General features: G+C 43.1%; 1 protein-coding gene across 4 annotated transcripts in view; it reads right to left on the reverse strand.

Annotated features, from left to right (window-relative positions):
• The window catches only part of c21h15orf39 (chromosome 21 C15orf39 homolog), a 72482-nt gene that overhangs the window by 31914 nt on the left and 15508 nt on the right, over positions 1-25060 (reverse strand). Inside the window, exon 1 of one of the 4 annotated variants that reach the window (XM_059946166.1) lies at positions 6557-6683. The exons of 2 other annotated variants lie outside the window; for them this stretch is intronic. The gene's annotated coding sequence lies outside the window, so the exon portion shown is untranslated. Of the gene's footprint in view, positions 1-4481; positions 4526-6556; positions 6684-25060 lie in introns of those variants that run through there. One more of the 4 variants, XM_059946168.1, reaches the window with a different exon arrangement.

Below are 25060 nucleotides of genomic sequence, written 5' to 3' on the forward strand. Positions count from 1 at the left end.
TTTTGACTTTAGACTCCACTCTCCTGGGATTATATGAGTTGTGGGGTGGTGATACATCTCTACCAAAGGATGTGTAGGTGCTCCTTCCCTCCAATAGACTGCAGGTCATCTTTTGGCAAGGTGAAGCACCTGCTCAGCCACTCCTCTACCCCTCAGTCTACAACCCCCACCAACTGGGGTCACGTGAAGTCCAGGGAGCAGGTGGTGGATGGTCATATGAGCAGCTGGTACATTTTGCAAGTACCAGTTATGCAACCACTGACGTCACGCAGACAATCTCTGAATGGTCTGGGTCACCCATCATGTAAAGACACTGCCCAGAAGACGGCAACGGCAAGTCGCTTCTGTAGAAAAATTTACCAAGAATAATCACGGTCAAGATCACGATCGCCCACATCATATGATGCAGCACATGATAATGATGATCCTACCATAAAGACTGGCTATTCAGCTCATCTATTCCCCTCATGATTTCATAAACCTCTAGGTCATCTCTCAGTATTCTGGAGGTAAACAGTCCCAGACTCGCCTTACAATGATGTCCCAGTAACATCATTGAGAATCACTTCTGCACGCATTCCAGATCAGTGACATTTATCCTGTAACAGGGTAACCAGAAATGCCCACAATATGCCAGGCATTGTCTCGCTCTCTTGAACAGTTGTAACGGCATCACAATTCTTGTAGTCAGTGCTCTGATCAATGAAAGTAACCCTGTCTACCCACTTCATATCACATAGCATTTGCCAGAGTTCCACATACACAGAAGTGCTACCCCATTTCCCCACATTACAGGATCCTGTAGCACTTTAACACAATCCGATTACTTACATAGGGATGATCAGGTGGTAAACATTATTCAGCAGAATCTTGCTTTAAAATACAAGCTCAATAGCATTAAACAATTAGGGCTACACAACAATATCTATGTAAATCGTCAGAAGACCACAATACTAGGCACCACTAGGAGAGTCTGAAAGATCCCAGCAATTGACATAAACCTCTAGGTCATCTCTCAGTATTCTGGAGGTAAACAGTCCCTGCCTCGCCTTACAGTGATGTCCCAGTAACATCATTGAGAATAATTTCTGCACCCATTCCAGCTCAGTGACATTTATCCCATAACTCAGATTTTTTCCAGCTTGAGCTGAGAAAAAATAAACAACAATCACATAAAGTAATGAAGTAGAAGGAAGAACACGAATCTTTGACAGTGAGTCCATAGGTTGTGTACAGTGATCAGTTCTGTGTTGAGGTGGGTGAAGTTAGCCTCTCTGATTCAGGGGCCTGATGGCTGAAGCATATCTGTTCCTGAATGTGGTAGTGTGGAACCCAAGGCTCCTGTTCATCCTCTCACCCACAGCTACTTCCTGACTTGCTCATTGTTTCGAAGTTTGTTTCCATTCGTCTCATTTGCAGGATAGCACTTTATTCACACTGTTCACGTCCTCTATTTGATATTACTACCCTGGGAAAAAAGACTCTGTTGTCTATGATATCTATGCCTTTCACAATTTGATGAACTCCCCTCAGTTTCTGACACTCTAGAGCATAGGTGTCCAACTTTTAGATAGATCTATTATTTTAATTATTAATGGCCCAGCGATATGAAGCCTACGATTGTAAGTTAATACCAATCATAAAAATAATGCTTGCTCAGCAGTCTTCTTCATAAGAAACGGAATTTGTTAAGTGAAACACTTTGTAGTTATAGCAGAGACTGAGATACATGAGAACAGGCTGAAAAAACGGAGGCAATGAAAGCTGTGTTCGCACGCGCCCGACTGATCCGGCCCGCATGAAGCTGCATTTTGCCTAATCCGGCCCGTGACCTAAAATGAGTTTGACACCCCTGCTCTAGAGATTAAATCACCCAAGTTTGCCCAACCATTCATTATAGCTCATTCCCTCGAACACAGACAGCAGTCTGTTAAAACTTTTTTGCACCCTTTCAATAGACTAGTGGTTCCCAAACTGAGCAATATTGCCCCACGCCTAGGGGTGGTGGGAGTTTCTAAGGGGATGATAAAGATAAAGGGGGTACTAAATAGCAAGAGGCAGCTGAGGGATTACAAGCTTAATTTAAGAAATGAAATAATATTACAAGCATTTGATCCTCAGTAGCTCATAATTGATTACAATGATCACATAATCACCTGATCCCTTGGTAACCCACTGTTCTCAGAATTTGCTCCAAGTACATTATAGTTGGTTGAAAAGCAATACAAGTCTTCTATATCTGGCATATCATGAGATAACTGGACTGAAAAAATTGTGTTATTTCTGGGTCAGGCTCACGTTATTTATTACTGTCCACTACTGTAGTACAGTGTTAGGACAATTCCCATTCTCTAATCATACAATGACGGAATTCCTGTGAATTAGGCAGTCAATGGAAGTAAAGTTCAGAATCTACCGATCAGAAAGTACTTGACCAAATTTCTCTAGCCCACGGCTTAACTGATATAATGCTACCCAATTTTATGTACCTTCAGTCAGAGCCAAGTTTTGCCTGAGCTATGCTGACATCAGAACTTTCCCCTTTATTGGTTGCAGCGCTTGAGGTTGGACTTAAACAATAGGCAATTGTGGTCATAAAAATGGCAGAAGGTGATCGAATGAAAAAATGTACAGGGTATAGTGTGGAGCATCTGAAATAAGGATTTATTCCAGCATTAAGCAACTAACAACAGCCAATGTGCCGGTTGTGAAAAAGTTTTTTTTAAATGAGGCAATAACACTGTCCGGACTACTTGAACATTTGAATACACTGATAAAAACAACAAGAACTTGGCTTATTTTCAGTCACTTTGTGAAAACTTCCAGCAATGAGAAAGTCTCCAAAACACGTTTACCAGTACTTCACAACAAGTGATGGTTTGCATGGTTCATAGAACATTTCATTGCTACCACACCATTAGAAAACTGATTCTGCCAGCAGTAAGGGAGGCTCTGAGTACCGTTTTGCACAAGTCAGCAGACTAAATAATTAACAAACAAGAAAAAAATCTGCAGATGCTGGATATCCCAGCAACACACACAAAGAGCTGGAGGAACTCAGCAGGCCAGGCAGCATCTATGGCAAAGGGTATAATCGACGTTTTGGGCCAAGACTCTTCGGCAGGACTGAAGAAAAAAAGATGAGGAGCAGATTTAAAAGGTGGGGAGGGGAGAGAGAAATACAAGGTGATAGGTGAAACGGGGAAGGGGGGGAATGAAGTTAACAGTTGGGAAATTGATTGGTGAAAGAAATACAGGGCTGGAGAAGGAGCAGTCCAATAGGCCCACAGAAGAGAGAAAAGGGGAGAGGAGCACCAGAGGGAGGTGACAGGCAGGCAAGGAGATAAGGTGAGAGAGGGAAAAGGAGATAGGAATGGTGAACAGTGGGGGGGGGGGGGAAGGGACAGCACATTACTGGAAGTTCAAGACCAAATAATTAAAGTGATTCTGATCAGTGAGAACTCTGCTCAAAGATGAATAGATGAAATGTCTAAGAACGTGCAACCTTCTTAGGACAACAGAATTTGCATTGCAGTTGGATGTGTCAACTTTGCCAAGCAATGAATCTTTGCTTCTTGGTTACGTACGCTTCATAAACAAGAAAGCATGGTTCAAGAGTTGGTATTTACAAAGGGACTAGAAACAGATACAAAGGGGTAAGTCAATATTTTGGGTTGTTGAGCAAGTTTTCAAAGAGAAAGACATTCCGCTCACCAAATTTCTTGCTTGTGCAAGAGATGAGTCACCATTAATGCAAAGATGCGACTGTGGGCTCATTACCTTCTTGAAAAAAGCTATATCTAACATACTTACCACTTACTGTGTAATTATGATAATATCTCGTCCTCATACGAGAGGTTGGTCGCACAAATTAAATACCGTAATTACACTGTTAAGTAAAATCAAGTTCACTGAAAGGGGAGAACAGTTGGACTACTAGTGCACGCCGTAAACTTGATGATGAAAAATAGTTTCCACTCCAAATAATTTTTACAATAATCTGTCACTGCTTTGAATCTGCAATTATTCTTATTTTCCTTCACTGTATATTGTAAATCAAGCTTCTTTATAATTTGTATGTAATGGCTGAAATGGCTGGGGATGTGGTCTGGGAGCCAAGGGGGGAAGAAACCAAAAACGTTTGGGAACTGCTGCTCTACATCCTTTCTGCAAAGCAGAACATTATACAATGGGTACTTTCCTTACATTTTGCCTATTAAGTCTTCCTTTACATGGATATATTCTCAAATGCCCTTGCCTCTCTTAGCTAATGCATCTGGTTTTACTTAAAACATATCCTAACAGTTTCTGGTTACGATGAAACAGTTGCTGACCTGACATCAACTCTTACCAACAGATGCTTCCTGACCTGCTCAATGTTATGATTCATCTCATTTGCAGGGTAGCAGGGTGTCCACACTGTTCATGCATAACATCAGCCAGACAATGACTTCACTTCAAAACTTCAAAAAAATACTTACAGATGTAACTGCTCAGGGCCATCCTGATAACACAATAAAACACCGTATGCAGGAAAATTCTTTTATCTGGAAAACATGGTCTGCGAAATGCCTCCAGAGCCAGTGGAAAAGACGGGGAATTATTAAGAGTTAACTATAGTCTCTTTAAAACTAAAACTTTAAAATGGCAGCAGCACTGACCTGTAACAAGTCATATCTCAACAGTAATGATATCTGCACAATGTCAGTGCAAGTTAACTTCCTTTTCTGCGGTTAAAACGCCTTTTTTTTTCTCGAAAACCTAAAATTGGCCGTGTTGCCACATAGGCCTCCAACCTCCCACCCTAACCTCTAAAGATTACGTAAAGCTGAAACGGCGATAAACGAGCACTGGGTGTCTGTCTGGGTTATTAGTCTGGAAATGTAGAGAGGGACAAGCGACCAGATGAAAACTCTCAAACCTGGCGGTGATGCCCAGAAATGGGGGGGGGGATTGAGGTTTTTAAGCAACTGCGAGAATTTCATTTATTATGCATCTTCAGAAGAGGGGGAAGGGAACTTCCCAATGATGCGTTTATCAGACGTTATTAACCGAGAACAAATTTGAAGGCATTCCGTGTATCGGGTTGATATTTTGCTCCTGCACTGACGTGTCTCCCGAGGGGTGTGTTCCTGTTTAAGCTGAGGCGCGAAGAGCAACAAGTCGGCTCGGTAGAAAGGTGATTTACGGAGCAAATCCCAGGGCTGGAACTTACAGTACACTCAGTGACTGTTTCACTTACCACAGACACCCTTTCAAACAACCGAGAATTTCCAGCGATTTCTGCATTTGCACGCATAGCATTCTGTTTTATTTCAATGTAATTATTAACTTTAGTACAGAGCTAAAACTACCAAATACCAAATATAAAACTACCAAATACCAACTCGAAATGCGGAACCAATTAGTTGAACTTATTTAGTTAAAGAAAACCTTCAGAGAAACTATCAGGAAAAAGGAAATCCCAGGGAGAAACGATACAATACTTAAAATCAAGGCGGGAAAAGGGGAACAAAACGATTAAAATACAATGTGGGGGAAAAAAAACTCAGGTTAGGCAGCATTTGTGGAACGAGGAACGGATCAGGTCGAAGACACAGAAAGGGGACCGATGCAAAATCTAGACACGAAATGTCGGCTGTCCAATTCCGCCACCCCCCCCCCCCCCCAACCACATGCTGATCGCTGGGTTTCTGCAGTAGATTGTTACTATTCCAGATGCACGTATCTGCAGTGTTGTCTACAAGGAACCCCTTTATGAGCCTTGTAAAGTGACAGGTACCCTATAACAACTGGGGAAAAGAGAATAGATACAAGGTGGTGGGTCAGGAGACGGACTTTTAAAGGGAACGGCAGACGTTGAAACTAGATTAATTTATAACAAGGGGCGAGGGTTTAGATGGAAGCCAGTATCATAAAATTCTATAAAGGCTTATAATTCTATAACAGCATGAAATGCACGTATCAGCATGACAAGCAGTCACCCAATACCACCTCCCCACATCAGTTCGAAAAGCAAGTCCTACACCATTACACCCCCTCCTTCCTTAGTGCACCTGTAGCCCCCCCTATTCCTCTCCACTCCCCCCCCCCATCTCATCACAGTAGCGCATCCCACCGGCACCAAGAACCACCACACCCCTCACCCACCTACCGCAAAAATAGGACCCTGACCACATCGAATGACCACCCTGTCCCATCGCAGCATAACACCCCACCCATCAACACACACACACACACTTTTGGGGCACCAGGAGTACATATCTTCAGCACAGCAATGCAGGCAGCCACCATCCACCATATCAGACAATCCAGCTGGTCATAGCCTCCACCAGTAGTTCCCCACCCCACCCCACCCCACCCCACCCCCGTGACACGCGGCTATGCGAAGGTGAGAGCAGCGCCCCTAATCTATAGCCATGGAAGGAAGCAGGCTCACATGCAAACGTTCCGGCAAAGTTGGAGCAAAGTTGCGGCTGGGGATTCAGCAATACTACACGGATGCTGGAAGGGCTTCCTGCCCAGGTTCCACCCTACCCCTGAGGAAGGAACTCACCTCAGTGCCGTTCCCCAACTCCATCCAGTCCAGGGACACACCGCTGATGGTCAGCGAACGCAGTCGCGCTCCGCTATTTTTTTGTGAATGGCAGCGCTACAGGGCTGGGCGGGAACCCACGCTGCCACCGCCTCCTCCCCCTCGCCTCCTCGGAGGTCACGTGCGCCGACTACGTGGCGGGAGGGCTGGGTGACTGGAGGGAAAACAGGCGCGAGGAGAGAAGAGGGAGTGGCGAAGTGGGCGGGGCGACGCGCGGGGTGGGCGGGGCAGGCGGAGGGGTGTGGCTCCACGCTCTCTATAAATAGCCGACCAGCAGCGAGGCGCTCAGTCGAGAGCGGTGAGCACGGTTGCAGGAGGTAGAGATTGTGGTAATAAAGCCGCGCGGGAGCGGTGGTTCCTGTCAGAGCTAACTGCGAGGTCGACAGTGCGCTCGAGTGGAACAGACACAATCACTATCTTCTTCGCGGCCGGGAGGAGCTTCCTGCAGGGTAACGCTGCCGAGGGTATCTATCCGCTCTGCCTGCGGGGAGACAGCTCGGTGTTTTCTAACTTTCGTACCCACCCACTCCCGGAGGGAGCTGCCTACCCGAGGACATCACAAGAAATAGACGTAGAATCCTTAAATGAAGGGATTTAAGATTCTACATAGATCTGAGACACATCATCAGAGATGTAACCTAGGGTCATCACGCTGTCATAGGGAGAACGTACAAGCTTCTTACAGACAGCAGTGGGAACTAAACCCAGTATGCTGTTGCTGTAATAACTGCTATGCTGGCCTAAAACTGATGATGGTCTCATGCTTGCAAGTTCTTTAAGGCATAATCTGAGGACCATGAAGACTGATGTTACAAGTGGCATCAGATTGTCCTTTATCTCCGCACAGATAATGAAATGCACTTTGAAGCATAATCACTATAGTTATTTAAGAAAGTCCAAAACTATCACTAACATAATAGAATTTAATATGTAACTAAATGTAATTGTTAATTGTTTGCTTTATGGAGATGTCTAAAGAAGATTCAATGGGCTATTGGCAAAGGTATGTAAGAACCACTTCTGTAATCTTGCAAAATTTGTGGATTTCTCTTTCACAATGCAAGTTGCAATGGACCTTGTCCTCTACTATGCAGCTTTGAATACTATGCTCAGAGTGTGCTGATGTCCTTGAAGATAATGTGACTTTTTGGATTAACAATTACCTATCTGTAATTGTGTGATATAGTATCTGTCCATTAGTCTATCAAACTCTGGTTAAAATGTTTATGTTGTTAAGGAACTGCTGTATTTATTGACAGACACATTGAATAAAAATGAAATAGATTTGCCAGTTTCTGAAGGCATGGAGTGCCACACTTCTGCATGGCAGAAGTTGTTGGCTAAATATAATTTCTTCAGAGATACTGACTATTTAATGTTCCTTTAAACATTCCTCTAAAGCAGTGATTTCCAAACTGACTTGCTGTCAGGTAGAGAGAATAATGATTGCAGTGGTCTAGATTTCAGGAGTTCATGGGGTTTTATTGATATTGAGATAATTTAGTTAGAAAGTTCACAACACAAGTAAAAAAGATAACCATTGTGCTAACTTCCCAGAGAAGGAAATCCTTGTGACAGTCCCAGATCAATACAAAAGTAATCATGGCATTGGACATTTAAAGAAAGTGGAAATTGGAGAGATGCATGTCAATTATAAAGAATAAGTAAACAGATGGGAAGCATGGCTCTAAATCGACTGCATGATTGTGCCAATCAAACAGCTTGATGATTGGAAAAAGAATCATGAAAACCTGACAGAACAGCAGGTGTCCATGTGTACCACCTTATGCCAAATCACCCTGCAATAAGATCATATCTGATGTGATTTTTGTCCATGTTCCCTACCTACCTTTCCTCTTTCTTGCTAATGCTTTCCAAGAATGATCACAATGAGACAAAAATAATAACACACAAGGTTCATTGTGGTGCAAAATGGTCATTGTGTTGCTTGCTAACCAGTGGTAGTGATTAAGTTTGTGCAGGTTGGTTCAAGAATGGAAAATTTGAAGGGAAGCAGCTATTCTTGAACTTGCTGGTTTGGGACTTCAGGCTTCTGGATCTCCTGCCTGATGGTAACTGTGAAAAGAAGGCATAACCCAGATGGAAGGGATTTTAGATGGTAAGAGTTGCCCCTCCAGTAGATACTGCCAATCATGTGAGGGATGTGCCTGCCTTTTATACTATGTATGTGTGGTTAAAAACCAAAGCTTTCAAAGCTCATTTCAACTCTTTAATAGAATTATATGAAATCCTGAAAAGGTCAACACCTTATGGAATAGACAATTTATATCTATGGCTGTACAGATGTTACTAACTTGCAACTAACAAACATTGGTTTTGTTATTGGTATTACAAGAAGCAGAATACATTGATTTGTGATTGATTATTTACAAGACCTTGAACTGATGTTTATCCATATATGCAGAAGCTAACACTTCAAACCTTTCTCAATGAAATAGTTCAAAGAACTGTGTTGTCAATGGTTATCAGTTTAGAGTTGGGTATTTTTTAAATGTAAACTAACTTGTTTGCCAATTACAACACAGCCAAAATGTAGGCATTGTAAACCTCAAAACATACTTGCTTTTCAATCATCAATCTTGGGAACACCATGCAAAATATTAACATACCTCTGGAAACTGTGTATTTCTTTGACTGAATGACGTCAGTTAAACAAAAATGCCACCGAGTCAATAACATCTTTGACTAGAATGAAGCAATAGTATATTGTTCCTTAAATAGAGAATGTAATTACATAAGAACCAAAATCAACTCTCCTCACTGACCATTAGGAATCTAATATTGACGTTTGAATGGAATTAAACAAAATATCCAATTTAGGGAAAAGGATCTAGTCCTTTCCCGGTGATGAATAAACTTTTCTCGGGCTTCTAGTTGGGTACAGGTATCAATTATAACTGATGTTTCAATGACAAACTCTGCCATCTTTATTGGGCATGTTTAGTCTGATTGTATTTATACCCCCATCATCCATCCCTCCTGGTTAGTTGGTCCTTGTCCAATCAGGTTTCCACTCTCCCACCTTGTTCACAATCAAATTCCAGTTCTTTCTTAGAGTGAGACCTTCATTTTTGTTAAAATTCTTTTCCTCTAGCTTTAGCCCAATGGCTTCCTTTACCAGGCTTCCTTTGTCTAATTTAGAGTTATCATGAAGTTGCTTTCAAAAATGATTTTGCATGAAACTGAGGATAACTAATAGTTTCCAATTCATGCATGCAAATCAACACCAATGTTACTAGTTTAGGAGCATTTAACCTTATTAATCAATTCATTAACCTGAGTTATTAATTATAGTCACAGAGAAGAGAAAATCTGCAGATGCTGGAAATTCAAGCAACAAGCACAAAATGCTGGAGGAACTCAGCAGGTAAGGCAGCATCTATAGAAAAAGAGTACAGTCAGCGTTTTGGGCCTTTTAATTAAAGTAATTTCTTTCTGCTTGAAGGATAAGTCTTGGAAAGTCAGCTTCTTACTAAGTACTATCCATGTTCATCATTTTAAGATACTAATATGAAAAGCCCTTTTTTTTTGTAAAGTAAACTTACTTTTACATTTAGCAGATTAAAACCCATGAAAGTCATTCCAGGCAGCATTTCTCCAAACAATGGGTAGACAAAAGTCTATTGGAAACAAACAATGTGGAGCACATTAAAACACTTTGTGAATCTCATTTACTTTTAGCAGTTGGTATATAGGTTTCACCACCTCTCTGCTGGCTAGGCTAGGAATGCAAATACTGATGAAGGGTCTCAGTCCAAATCGTTGGCTGGTTAATCTTTTCCATAGGCACTCCGTGGCTCACTGAGTTCCTCCAGCATTTTTTGAGTGTTGCTTGGATTTCCAGCATCTGCAGCTTTTCATGTGTTTGTAAGGAATGCAAGGATGGCATCATTATGACTCGTGCTCTCCTCTCATAAATTATATGCAGAGATGTAACACATTGTCACATTGAACTCAGACTTGATGAAGGTGATATCTTTGAATGTCAAGGACAAGTTGTTGTTGGAGATGATCACCGTCTGTCCATTATGGGCCACACATCTAGTAATTGCACTCCAATATAGAGATCCTTTCCTGTTTGCTGTGTACAATTAGCTGTCATGTTTGTTTATTAACAACAATAATGTTTACTATTTAAAAAGACAATTCACTTTAAAGAACTTTGAGATGTACAGACTGAGGATGATGCTAAATGATGCAAATCCTTTCTCTAATGCAACTAGCTATGCTTAGTCTTAAAGCATACAGTATCATCATTAAGTTTCATGTACTGTATGCATTGATATATTGACATAGGCATAGTATTTCATACCTGGCATGGATGTTTCATTTGTCTTATAAATTTCAGAAGGAATTATCATCTTTCAGTTTGTTTACCTGCATTAGATATTTGCTTAATGCTAACCAAAATTAGAAGTGGCACAATAATGTAAACTGGTGGTGTAGTGGCATCTGCACCGGACTTCGAGGTAAGTGGTCCTAGGGTTCGAATCCGGCTAGCTGCTCTCACGCTTTCTGTCTGTGCTGGGTTGAGAGTCAAGCTAACAACTCAGCCTTGTAAAACTGATAAAGAAACAACAAAGTCGCTGCCTGATTCAGTGACCCAGGTTCAATTCTCACGGCTGTCTGTAAGGAATTGGTGCATTCTCCCCATGACTGCCTGGGTTTCTTCTGGGTGCTCTGATTTCCTCCCACACTCCAAATATGTATTTGGTTAATTGGTCACATAGAGTGATGTGGGCTTGTTGGTCCTGAAGGACCTGTTACATTGCTGTATCTCTCAATCAATAAATAATTACATTGTTAATATGGTCATAAACTGAAATAAAAATTAAATATGAATTGTGATTATATTGCTTCCAATTAGACTTTAACAAGGACCTCACTATTCAGTTCTCGAAGCAGCACAACCCTGATCATCGTTACAGTTTTACAACGGTATAACCATGTTGATCACTTTGCACTAAAATGGACTTCGTGCTTTTTTGGTTCTAAATTCATTCTTTCTTGTAAAAATTGTTAACACTTTCTATTTCTGTTTTTCTTGTGAATGTTGCTTATCCACCTATGATGCTGCTAAAGTTTTACATTTCACATGTGCATTGTGTACTTGTGCAGATGACTTTGACTTACAGAAAGGCAAAATATTAACCCACTGAAAGATGAAAATTAGAAGTGCCACAATAACGTAAAGCCGGATGGTGGTGTAGTGGCATCAAGATATCTATTATCTTGGATGCAAAACTTTCTATTGTGGCAAATTACCACAGGATAAGGAAGAAAGTGATGTGAAAAAGGCTTCAAACAAGTAGATATTGATACTTAAACATGAGAAAGTCTGCAGACGCTGAAAATACAAAGCAATACATACAAAATGCTTGAGGTCAGGCAGAGCAGCGTCTGTGGACATGAATAAGCAGTTGATGTTTCGGGCCGATATCCATCTTCAGCACTGGAAAGGAAGGAGGAAGTTGTCAGAATAACAGGATGGGGGGAGGAGGAGGGGAGCTAGAAGTTGATAGGTGAAGCCAGGTAGGTAGGAAAGGTAAAGGTCTGGAGAGGATGAATCTGATAGGAGATGTGAGTGGACTGTAGGTGAAAGGGAAGGAGGAGGTGGCCCAGGGGGAGATGATAGGCAGATGAAAAGAGGTAAGAGGCGAATGCTGGGAATAAAAGAAGAGGGGAGGGGAATATTTTGTTTACCGGAAGGAGAAATTGATGAGCTCAGTGAAACAAGATGGCAGTGAAGACGAGCTCCCAGGAAGGATACATGGATGTGATAATGGTTTTGAGTGAGTACATGGTTGAAGAGTCAGAGCGCAGCAGAGATCATAGACGGGGATCAGTGAGAGGGGGTCACACCAAACTCCCGTTAAAGAGATTTAAACTTCTTCAGGGTAGGTATCCTTTGAAGAGACTTTGCAGCAGCAAATCACAAACATGAGGAAGCAACACGCTGGAGGAACTCAGCAGGTCGGGCAGCATCCGTGGAGATGAACGGTCAATGTTTTGGGCCAAGACCCTTCATAAAGACTGAAGAGGGAGGGGCAGGGACCCTATAATGAGGGTTGAGGGATCGTTATCTCCGCAACTCCCTGGTCCACACATCCCTCCCCACGGATCTCCCACCTGGCACTTATCCCTGCAAGAGTAAGTGCTACACCTGTCCCTACACCTCCTCTCTTACCACCATTCAGGGCCCCAAACAGTCCTTCCAGGTGAGGCAACACTTCACTTGTGAGTCTGTTGGGGTCATCTATTGCATCTGGTGCTCCCGGTGCGGCTTCCTCTACATCAGTGAGACCCGTCTCAGATTGGGGGACCGCTTTGTTGAGCACCTCCACTCCGTCTGCCACAACAGACAGGATCTCCTGGTTGTCACCCACTTCAACTCTGCTTCACATTCCCATTCGGATATGCCCATACATGGCCTCCTCTACTGCCATGATGAGGCCAAACTCAGGTTGGAGGAGCAACACCTCACATACCGTCTGGGTAGTCTCCAGCCCCTTGGCATGAACATTGAATTCTCCAACTTCCGGTAATTCCCTCCCTCCCCCCATCCCACTTTCACCCTGCCTCCTCCTCCAGCTGCCTATCACCTCCCTCATGGTTCTGCCTCCTTCTACTGCCCATAGTGTTTTCCCCTTACATTCCTTCACCTTTCCTGCCTATCCCCTCCATGCTTCCCCTCCCCCCACCCCTTGATCTTTCCTTTGATTGGATTTTCACCTGGCACCTACCAGTCTCCTTCCCACCCTCCGCCCACCTTCTTTATGGGGCCCCTGCCCCCTCCCTCTTCAGTCCTGATGAAGGGTCTAGGCTCAAAACGTTGACTGTTTGTTTCCACGGATGCTGCCCGATCTGCTGAGTTCCTCCAGCGTGTTGTGTGTGTTGCTTTGACCCCAGCATCTGCAGAGTGTTTTGTGTTTACTCTAAACACGAGGAAGCCTGCAAAATCCAAGATTAGCTTTTGAGAACAATGCACTATTGGAAAGCAGATGGGTCTTGAGGATGTTTAGAAAAAGGTAAGTTTAAGGCAAAACAATCATCTATAAACTAGTTGAACTGTTGCAATGACATACTGTAAAAGCCTGAAGACAAGGGAAGCAAACTATAGGCAGATTGCAGTTAGTTATCCAAAAGAGCTGTTGTTATCCTTTATATTCAAAGTTACATGTAATCATAAGCACAGAGCCATTAGGATTAACTAGCAGCCACTCACATAATCAGAAAAATATTAAAAATTAATCAAAATCAGTGATGCCATCTGTTCTTCTGTTCAGACATGGGAAATTGGAGATTTACAAGTTTGGCACTTCCTGATTTAAAGACTGGGTTACATCAGAGATCACATGGATCAGATATAATTTCAATAATGTACCCATTTTAGAGTCTTAAACGTGTCCTGAGTCATGTCTACTAGTACCCTCACTTAAATGAGATTATACAGTATCGAGTTATATTCAAAAGACTGATTTACTTAACTATATTAGTTTATTTTCTGAAATGGTTTACCTATCAATAACAAAAAAATGTGAATTAAAAGTTTGTTGGAGCATCAACACAATAAGATCTGGTTATCTGGAAAATCTACAAGTCCAACACAACCAATATCACAAGTATGCTCAATTAACAGAGCTTCCTGAACACCTCCCTCTGCAACTGGATCCTAGACTTCCTGACTGGGAGACCTCAGTTAGTCCGCATCGGGAGCAGCATCTTCAACACCATCACACCGAGTACGGGGGTCCCCCCAGGGCTGTGTGCTCAGTCCACTGCTGTTCACTCTGCTGACCCACGACTGCAGCAACACACAGCTCAAACCACATCATCAAGTTCGACAATGACATGACCGTGGTGGGTCTCATCTGCAAGAACAATGAGTCAGCATACAGAGAGGAGGTGCAGCAGCCAATGGACTGGTGCAGAGCCAACAACCTGTCTCTGATTGTGAACAAAACGAAAGAGATGGTTGTTGACTTCAGGGGAGCAGGGAGTGACCACTCTCCGCTGAACATTGACGGTTCCTCCATTGAGATCGTTAAGAGCACTAAATTTCTTGCTGTTCACCTGGCGGAGAATCTCACCTGGTCCCTCAACACCAGCTCCATAGCCAAGAAAGCCCAGTAGCGTCTTTACTTTCTGCAAAGGCTGAGGACAGTCCATCTCCCACTTCCCATCCTCACCATGTTCTACAGAGGATGTATCGAGAGTATCATGAGCAGCTACATCGCTGCCTGGTTTGAGAATTCCACCATCTCGGATCGCAAGATTCTGCAGCGGATAGTGAGGTCAGCTGAAAAGATCATCTGGGTCCCTCTTCCCACCATACAGACATTTACACCACACGCTGCACCTGCAAAGCTAACAGCATTGTGAAGGACCCCATGCACCCGTCATACAAACTCTTCTCCCTCCTGCCATCTAACAAAAGGTACCAAAGCATCCGGGCTCTCACAACCAGACTGTGCAACAGTTTCTTCCCCCAAGCCATCAGACTCGACTCCTCAATACCCAGAGTTTAGACTGACATCTACATAACTCATTATATCGATTTGTCCTCTACTTGTGCCTATTGTCCTGTTTATTCAGTATTTATTTATTAATTAATTATTGTACTGCCCTGCTCTGTTTTGTGCACTTTATGTAGTCCTGTGTAGGTCTGTATTCTAGTGTAGTTTTTGTGTTGTTTTACGTAGTCTAGTGTAGCCTTGAGTTGTCTCACAGAGTTGAGTGTAGTTTTGTGTTGTTTCATGTAGCACCAGGGTCCTGGAGGAACGTTGTTTCATTTTTACTGTGTACTGTACCAGCAGTTTATGGTCGAAATGACAATAAAAAGCAACTTGACTTGACTTTTCCTGCCTTTGTAACTTAAATAAAGGATATAATTTAAGTTGTTGCATAGTTATGCTGATGTACTTTCACCATAAACTAATGAAGTCAGACTTCTATTATGTTGGGGTAGAAATAAGTTCAAGTTTAAATTGAGCCATACATGAATATAGCCAAATAAAATAGCATTCCTCTGGGCCAAGGTGCAAAACACCTTACCAACAGCACACAGCACGGAGCACAAAGAGCACATACAGTTATGATTTCGGAAAAGCAACCAGTCACAAAGAAAATAAACAGTATAGTCCACGTCCCTGAGTGGCAGGACTGTGAATTGATGATGAGTTCTCCTGGTCCAACTTGATCTTTCACCGAGCGAACACTGGGTGATTGGGGGGGTGGGGGAAGGTGGTGGATGCTCCCAACCCAGCAGGGATACCAGAGCACCCACAGAGGCTGCTTCTCTCCCACATACTGCCTCTGGCTTCTCCACCCCTGGATGACTGCAACCGGAGACCCCATGGCAGGGACCTACCTAATCCTGGCCGCAATTGAGGCAAAGCAGCTCCCCCGTCATTAGACTCACTAATGAACCAGTGAAAGGGACTTGTACTATTCTATCCTGATGAAGGGTCTCGGCCCGAAACGTCGAATGCACTTCTTCCTATAGATGCTGCCTGGCCTGCTGCTTTCCAGCAGTATTTTGTGTGTGTTGCTTGAAATTCCAGCATCTGCAGATTTCCTCGTGTTTGAACTATTATATGTTCCCAATGTCCAACAGGGTCTTGCAATCACAATAAAAATGTCCAAGACAATTGGACTATGCACCATCTCATCACAACAGTATTCAACATGTCCAGGTGACAACACCAAAATGGTACACAATAAGTCCTGCTCCATTGTTATTGAGCAATTTGTTGATGGGATAGTCATGCAGTGCATGATGTTCTTAGTATCCAGCACCGCCTTATGATCATAAAAAAGATGTACAGGATGAACAAACGCACCTGGGATTAAACCCAAAGTGGCCACTGCGTCCAAGCCCCAGTTACTTGGCTCCAATCCAAGCCTTCACTGCTGTCTGTTTGACTGAGTGGGGTTTTTTCCACCTCTCCAGTTTCCTCCCACATCCCAAGACATTGTTAACTGGATATTCTAAATCACCTCTGGTATCAGCAGGCCATAGAGATGTTGATGGATTATGAGAGAGAACAGATTGTTGGAAATTGACTGGAGACTGGGATGATTTGGATTGCTCTGACAAGAGTACAGATTTGATTTACCAAAAGGCTGCATTCAGCAATGCCAGAAAAATATGAAATATCATAAATCATCATTGCCTGGAACATGATGATGGGGATACAAGACATACTGTCAACAAATCAAAATCTAAATTCTGCTCAGCGCTTGCCTGTGACTCTAAGGGTTCAATCAATACTGAAATGTATTCGATTGTATTAAACTACCATTAGGAACACTTCCAAGATACACTGCTGCAAGATCTCACTCAAGAAGGTGGCATCTATCACTAATGGTCCTCATCACCTGGAACATGCTCTCTTCTCATTATTAGCAACAAGGAGGTGGTACAGGGGTCTGAAGACCCACACTCAACATTGCATGAAAAGCTTCTTTCCCCTGCCATCAGATTTTTGGATGGTCCATGAACCCCAAACCACTACCTCCTTATTCCTTACACTACTTCATTATACTTCTTTGTATTATTTATTTCTTTATACTGGAACTAATTTGTTATGTCTTGCATTGTACTGCTGTCACAAAACAACACAATTCATACATATGTCAGTTATAATAGAATAAATTTCTGAAAAATAGATATATTGTTTCTTCAATGTCAAGCCTTTTAATTTTGCCAATATGTTATGGAAGTCAACACAGATAAAATGCTGGAGGATCTTAGGGAGTCAGACAGCACCTATGGAAGGAAATGAACAGGTTGAGACCCTGCAATGTTGACAGTTTATTTGGCTCTATAGATGCTGCCTGACTTGCTGAACATTTGTGTGTGTTGCTTGAGATTTCCAGCATCTGCATAATCTCTTGAGCCTCCAGTACACAAGTCAATGTCTGTTTCCCAGCGAACCGTTGTTAATCCATCAGTATTAGAAAAAACATTTTTAACAATGTTTTCCTGAATGAAATTTTGATTTATGCCATTCCTTGGGTTCAAGGTTTTAAACCAGCAACATTTCCAAGAATGAAACCTTAAAATGTTATATAAAATTTTACAAAATATTCTAGTGAACTGCTGAAGTAGAACAGCAGATGTGTGTGTAATGTGGAAGCAAATCAAAGCCCAGCTATTGCTTTAAGGATCTTTACTCCAAAGATCCGAACAGAAATCTGCACTGATACCCAGCACTGTAAGAGATGCAATAATCTGGACAATCCAAGGCCCCTTAGATAGTCCTGAAGCCTGAAACATTGACTGTTTATTCCTTTTCGCAGATGTTGCCTGACTTGCTGAGTTCTTCCAGCATTTTGTGTGTTGTTCAGAATATTTGCCCTATTAGATGTGTTGGTTGTTAATGCAAGTGGCACATTGCACTGTATGTGCTGATGTACAGTACATGTGATAAATATGTACATGCTCAGGTGGATGAGAAATGTCCTGCCATACCTATTTCAAAGCGTGTCCTGACCAAACCTTATCCCAGAATCAACAATTATCCAGTAATTGTCACACTGCCTTTTGTGGGACATTGCTTCCAAACTGGCTGGCTCATTTCCTGCAGTATTTGCATTGAGAAATCCTGAAGGTACCAATGAGCTGCGAATGCAGTTTCCCAGAGGCAAGAAGGATGAATTCCCATGTATCCAAGAGAAAAGGTAGAGGTCACTGCAGCTTGGAGAGAGACCCAGTCAATACCTACCACGCGGAAACCAAATAAACAGAAATTATTGTTAAATAAATGACACATCTACATTTGCAGCAATATGCATTGTGTAGGTTGCTGCATAGAAATTATTTTAGAGCTACTGAAAGCAATTATTAGAATGAGGGTTATTATTAGAACTGGATTATGAAAAGCAGTTATAAAAGTTGGTTATAGTCACACAGAAAGACTGTAAAAAGGGCTACAGAAGCTGGTGAATACAGCAGAGTCCATCACAGGCAAAAGCCTCCCCAGCATTGACTTTTATTTACATGGAGTACCACCACTAGAAAGTAGCATCTATCATCAAAGACCCCCACCATCCAGGCCATGTCCTCTTCTCATTACTTCAATTGATCCCGCCCACCAAGGTCAGGAACAGTTATCATCAACCTGCAACCATCAAGCTCCCAATCTACTGAGGACACTCCGGATTTCCAGAATCTCCAGAACTCATGTTCTCAGCATTATTTTTATCTTCCCAGTTTGTCTTCTTTAGTACATTGGCTGTTTGTCAGTCTTTGTCTGCTTGCAAGGAAATGAACCTCAGTACAAGATGGCAGCTGAAGGGGTGGGTGGGTGGGTGGGGGAGGCAGGATGATGTCAGAAGCTGGGAAGAGATAGGTAGAAGAGGTAATGTGTTGAAGAAGGGATTTGATAGGATAGCACGTAGATGATTCTGATTCCCCTTTTGTCCATGCTCCACGATCCTCTCCCATTAGAATCAATCTTCTCCAACCTGTTACCTCTTCCACCCATCCCTTTCCAGTGCTATACTTCACCCCCCTTCCCATTCACCTGCTCTCACCTATCACCTGCCAGCTTGTACTCTTTGCCCTCCCATCCCCACCTTCCCCATTCCCTTCCAGTCTTGATGAAGGGTCTTGGCCTGAGACATTCCCTTCCATAGATGTTGCCTGGTCTTCTGAATTTCTCCAGCATTGTGTGTGTATTGTAGGGAAACAGATCTAATACTTTATGTCAAAGATCCTTTTTTAGAATTGCAGGAAGGGTGTGGTGTGGGAAAGAAGTGTCTATGATAGGGTGAAAATGGGTAACCATGCTGTAACATGCTGATCTGGCCTAGGTGTGAATAGAAGCTGTCAGAGGGCAGGAACATAGACAAAAGGACATCAACAAAAGAATTTGGGAGTAGTGAAATGTATAACAACACACAAAATGCTGGAGTACCTCAGAAGGTCAGACAGCATCTATGGAGGGGAATAAAGAGTCATCGCTTTGGGCTGTAAGCCAAGCTACGCAGTTCAATCTCAAATGTAAGAAACAGAACAAGCTGAGCCAATATCAGAGATGGACAACCGCTACATACTGAGAAATCAAGTTACCTGCAGTTACACACAAAATGCTGGAGGAACTCAGCAGGTCAGGCAAAATCTATAGAGGGGAATATACAGTCAATGTTTCGGGCCAAGATCATGCAAGAGGAGTGGGAAGGAAGGGGAAAGAAGACAGAATATGGTGGAGGGGGATGGGGGAAGGAGTACAAGGTGATATAGGTGAAGCAGGTGTGGGGGAAGGTGAGTGTGTGGGGGTGGGGAGGTGGCAAGTGAAAGAGGTAAAGGGCTGAAGCACAGAAGAATCTTAAAGCAGAGCAGAATGGACCATGGGAGAAAAAGAAGGAAGTGGGGCACGGAGGGCGGTGATAGGCAGGGGAGGATAAGGGAAATGGTAAGAGGGCAAACTGTGGTTATAAAAAAGGGAGAAGGAGAAGGGAGAAATTACTTGAAGTTAGAGAAGTCATTGTTCATGCCATCAGGGTGGAGACTACCCAGACGAGTATGAGGTGCTGCTCCTCCAAGCTGAGAGTGGCTACATTGTGTCAATAGAGGAAGCCGTGAACCAAAATGTTAATGTGGGAATGGAAAGTGGTATTAAGATGGGTGGGCAGTGGGAAATCCGACCAGGGGTGGTGGATGGAGCAAAGATGCTCAAAAGCAGCCCTCCAAACAATGCCAGGTCTCAAGAATGTAGAGGAGGCCACGCCAGGAGAGCTGGATACAGTAACTGACCCCAACAGTTCTGCAGGTGAAGTGTTGCCTCATCTGAATCTATAGGATTGAATATTGAGTCCAGAAGGCTGCACTGTGCTCAGACAGAAAGATAAGTTACCGTTCATCAAGTTTGCATTGGGCCTTACAATGACAGTGTAGTAGGCCACAGACTGCTAGGACAGAGTTGGAGTGAGTTGAGGAGTTGAATGGGATTGCCCTTGTGGACTGGATGCTGGTTTCTTCCACCTAATTGGCCAGCCAGTCCTTGGTTTCTGCACTGTAGAGGAAAGCACAGTGACTGCAGTGCATGAGCATGAGTTGCTGCTACACCTCTTTGTGTTGCTGGATGCTGGGAAGTAAAGAGGTGAAGATTCAAGGTTTAGTTTGATTCATCTGTTGTTATGTTGTTCCTAACATGTTTAATAGAATCACACTCTCTCTTCTCCAAAGACCACCTTGTCAACTCATCTCCACCTTCCTCCTTAACCCTGGCAGCAGATCTGTTTGGGTCACCACATTCAAACTGTTGATTGGGGTCACCCAACACAATAAGATAAAGACAGATGCTCTTAAATCAATGCTGTAAATAGTTGAGAATATTGGGATGCAGGGCAGGGTAGCCTCATGAGCAAAAACTGCAGACGCACATTTCAGGTTGACAACTCTTCATTAAAATGTGGCTCCTTTCTCCACAGTTGCTGCCTGGCCTCTTGTGCATCTCTGGCACTTTCTATCTGGAATCTGATTTTGTTTGTCAACTGATTATGAGATATATAATGCTTTTATTTTTCTGCATTCTAACATCATGACCATGCCAACTCGTTGGGCAAAAAAAAAATTAGTTCTACTCCCTGGCACTGCTTTCAAAAGCAGGGGCGTTATTTCAATGTATGGGCCAGTTAGCTACCTCTCAGTGACATAGAGAGAACACCAGTAGTGCTGAAGTTTGCAGAGGAAAATTGGCCCTTGTTTTTTGTGTTATAGAAGTGCGTACAAATCAAAAGAATTCATTGGTTCTGTCCACCATCAGAATAAAACCATGCAATATTTTACAACTACTTGAGAGAGGTAGTTCTGCAGTTCTGTCTGGTATAAAGTTGGCTCTTAACTTCCAGAATTGAGAGACACCAGACACTGTAGATGCTGGAATCTGGAATGGGGAACAATCTGCTGTAATAACTCTGGGTCAATCCACTTTCTGTGGAGGCAAAGAAATAGTCGATGCTTTAGCTTGAGACACTGCATCACAACCTGAAACATCAAATGTCGTTTTCCCTCTACAGGTGTTGCTTGATCCACTGAGCTCCTCTAGCAGATTGTTATTGGGTAACATGTCCAGAAGAGTGCCAACTGCTTGGGTACTCAAGCAGAAAACTTTGTACGGTGTTTATCGTTGTAGATGGAAAGGAAAGTATTGAAGTGGTTAACTGAATATCTGAAAACCCTGCTGTAATTTCAGGTCAAAACCCCCGGAAGGTGGGCGGATGGAGAACATGAATCAAATTCTCAAAAGTTCAGCTACTCACGATGTGAGACTGCACCCTTAAACAACTCGGTTACTTCTTTGTCCTGGTGTCTCTAGTATATGCAAGTGTGGTGGTTAGCACAACACTTTATTGAACCAGCCACCCGGGATCAACCCCCACCGCTGCATGTAATGAGTTTGTACATTCTCCCTGTGACCGTGTGGATTTCCTCTGGGTGCTCCAGCTTCCTCCCACAGTCCAAAGACATACTACTTGATAGGTTAGTTGGCCATTGTAAATTGTCCTGTGATTAGACTAGGATTAAATCAGGGCAGCACAGCTCGTAGGGCCTAATCTGCACTGTATCTCAATAAATACAAAGAGACTCTCAAACTAAACTTTAGTACAACTTAGCCTTATTGATGCTCAAGTTACCCTAGTACGTCCACGTAGATAGTTTTCAATAATTCCACTGTTTTCATTGTCTTAATTTTTTATCACTTGTTACATTAAAATCACAAGAATCATGGCTCAGATATTCCGCGGCATGATAAACTAGGTGCATTTGTATTGTTATCAGTCTATAGAGTTCTTTCATCATTAGGGTGCTTGGACAATGCAATCTGACTGCTCCTTCTGCAGAATGACAGTTCTCAAACCATTCCTATTTATTTGACCTGTTCTCTGGATCGTTCAGAGGGGAGTAATTCACAGTGGTTTAGTCCACAAGACGGTCAGCTCAACTCAGCCTCCTCATGCTGAGACGGAATGACTGGTTATATGACATTCCTCTTTTGTGCTTCTTTGTTCATGGTTTCCTGCATCTCAGGATGTCCTCCCTAAGCCCGACAGGATACTCGACATTTTGTCCCCGCTACATCCTTTCACTCCCACGTATGGCTTCATGTCATGAGCCCTGTGGGCCTGTCCATCTGTATTTGTTAACTGTTGTCTTATATTGAGTTGTTAAGACCTTGCGCTTTTTGTTTAATCTTGCCAAGTTTATTTTGACTGGCACAGGTATTCAGCCTACTATATTTATTTAAAGTGGACTCCCAATTAGAGCTTATTGTGGGGTCCTTGTATATGTTTTGAGAATGATTCGTCTTGTGGTGTTACTCAGTTAAAAATAAGCACTCACTTCAATAATAAACAAATGCTTTGAGAGGCTGGTCAAGGATTACACCTGCAGCTTGCTACCACCTACACTGGATCCCCTACAATTCGCCTATCGACACAGCCGATTGATAGATGATGCAATAGCCACAGCTCTACATACCATCCTCGCACAGCTGGAGAAGTGGGATCCTTATGTGAGAAGGCTGTTCTTGGACTACAGTTCAGCATTCAACACCATAATTCCATCCAGGCTCGACAAGAAGCTTAGAGACCTTGGCCTTCACCCTGTCTTGTGCAGCTGGATTCTGGACTTCCTGTCAGATCGCTAGCAGGTGGTAAGAGAGGGCTCCCTCAATTCTGCACCTCTAACCCTCAACACAGGTGCCCCTCGGGGCTGTGTATTAAGCCCCCTCCTTTACTCTCTATATACCCATGACTGTGTCTTCACCACAGCTCCAATCTGCTAATTAAATTTGCTGATGGCACTACACTGATTGGCCTAATCTGAAATAATAATTAGGCAGCCTACAGAGAAGAAGTCATCACTCTGACGCGGTGGTGTCAAGAAAACAACCTCTCCCTCAATGTCACAAAAACAAAGGAGCTGGTTGTGGATTACAGGAGGAATGGAGACAGGCCAGTCCCTATTGACATCAATGGGTCTGGGGTTGAGAGGGTGAAAAGCTTTCAGTTCCTTGGCACAGACGTCTCCGAGGATCTCACCAGATCCGTATATGCCGGCTGTGTGGTGAAAAAGGCAGAAATGGCACCTCTATCACTTCAGACGGTTGAGGAAGTTTGGTATGGGCCCCCAATCCTAAGACCTTTCTATAGGTGCGCAATTGAGAGAATCCTGACTGGCTGCATCACAGCCTGGTATGGGACCTGTACTTTCTTCAACTGTAGGACTCTGCAGAGAGTGGTGCAGACAGCCCAGCACATTTGTAGATGTAAACGTCCCACTATTCAGGACATTTACAGAGACAGGTGTGTAAATGGGCCACGGGGGACCCGAGTCACCCCAACCACAAACTGTTCCAGCTGCTGTTATCCAGGAAACGGTACCACAGCATAAAAGCCAGGACCAACAGGTTCCAGGACAGCTTCTTCCACCAGGCCATCAGACTGATTAATTCATGCTGATACAACTGTATTTCTATGCTATATTGACTGTCCTGTTGTGCATACTATTTATTATGAATTACTATAAATTGCACATTGCACATTTAGACAGAGACGCAACATAAAGATTTTTATTCCTGGTATATGAAGGATGCAAGTAATAAAGTCAATTCAATTCAATTCAATTCAGTGAAGTTCGGTTGGAATTCCGATAAATAAACTCTTGTTTCTGGCTCTACAAGGGAGCTTGTTGCTTCTCGGCATCTGGGTTCAGTCATTTGTCAATGCACACCGTGACAGAAGGACCCGGCAGAGGTTCAATCGACTGGAGGTGAGGCTACCTTCTATTCTCAGTGCTTGTCCCGAGGCCATGTTCCGAGCTTCCTGAGGCTACGTTCCAAGCTTCTCTAGCCAACATTCAAGATTCTCAAGGATTCTTGAGTTTCCCATGGCCCTCTAGGTTTCCAAGGACTACACCACATTTTTGAGTTTGATACTATGTTCCCAAGCTTGATACTATGTTCCCGAGTTTGATGCAATGTTCCTGACTTTTCCAGCCCTGTCCTGAGAACATGTCTTTTTTGAATTTACCAACCATGTCTCAAGTTCCCCAGGACTCTCTGGGCCATCAGGTGTTGGCCTTAGGGAGGGAGGTACCGTCATGAGCCGTGCTGGCTTTGCCATCGCTCATATCTAGAGCCATTAGGCCTTTGTGCTTTTTGTTTAATCTTGCCAAGTTTATTTTGACTGGCACGGGTTCTCAGCCTGCAGTGATAATTTAAAGTGAACTCCCAATTAGCACTTATCGCTGGGTCTCTGTGTGTGTTTTGAGAATGATTTGTCTCACAGTATTGTTTGGTCAAGCCATCAAAGTTCAATTGTAGTTCTGATGAATAATTCCTTGTTCCTCGCTCAGCATGGGAGTTTATTCTTCTTCTGCAACTGGGCTCAGTCGCTTGTCAGCATTCTCCGTGACAGTTTCATCTCTGTGTG

This window comes from Hypanus sabinus, chromosome 21, assembly GCF_030144855.1.
Source record: "Hypanus sabinus isolate sHypSab1 chromosome 21, sHypSab1.hap1, whole genome shotgun sequence".
NCBI classification, from domain to species: domain Eukaryota; kingdom Metazoa; phylum Chordata; class Chondrichthyes; order Myliobatiformes; family Dasyatidae; genus Hypanus; species Hypanus sabinus.